Source organism: Arachis duranensis, chromosome 2 (assembly GCF_000817695.3).
Source record: "Arachis duranensis cultivar V14167 chromosome 2, aradu.V14167.gnm2.J7QH, whole genome shotgun sequence".
NCBI lineage: Eukaryota > Viridiplantae > Streptophyta > Magnoliopsida > Fabales > Fabaceae > Arachis > Arachis duranensis.
Window position 1 is genome coordinate 41,682,919 of NC_029773.3, and position 386 is coordinate 41,683,304.

General features: G+C 41.2%; 1 non-coding gene across 1 annotated transcript; it reads right to left on the reverse strand.

The window, feature by feature from the left end:
- Nucleotides 1-62: 62 nt before the first annotated feature.
- On the reverse strand, nt 63-170 carry LOC127745137 (small nucleolar RNA R71). Its single transcript, XR_008006333.1, has one exon. It is a non-coding gene; the product is annotated as a small nucleolar RNA R71 (small nucleolar RNA).
- Between the last annotated feature and the right edge of the window lie 216 nt (nt 171-386).

Here is a 386-nt window from a genome sequence, read left to right on the forward strand (position 1 = left end):
ACTCTTGGGAAAAGCTAGTCAATGCCTTCTTGGCAAAGTTCTTTCCACCTCAAAAATTGAGTAAGCTTAGAGTGGAAGTCCAAACCTTCAGACAGAAGGAAGGAGAATCCCTCTATGAAGCTTGGGAAAGATACAAACAATTAATCAGAAAGTGTCCTTCTGATATGCTTTCTGAATGGAGCATCATAGGTATTTTCTATGATGGTCTGTCTGAACTGTCCAAGATGTCTTTGGATAGCTCTGCTGGAGGCTCTCTTCATCTGAAGAAGATGCCTACAGAAGCTCAAGAGCTGATTGAAATGGTTGCAAATAACCAATTCATGTACACTTCTGAAAGGAGTCCTGTGAACAATGGGACGAATCAGAAGAAGGGAGTTCTTGAGATT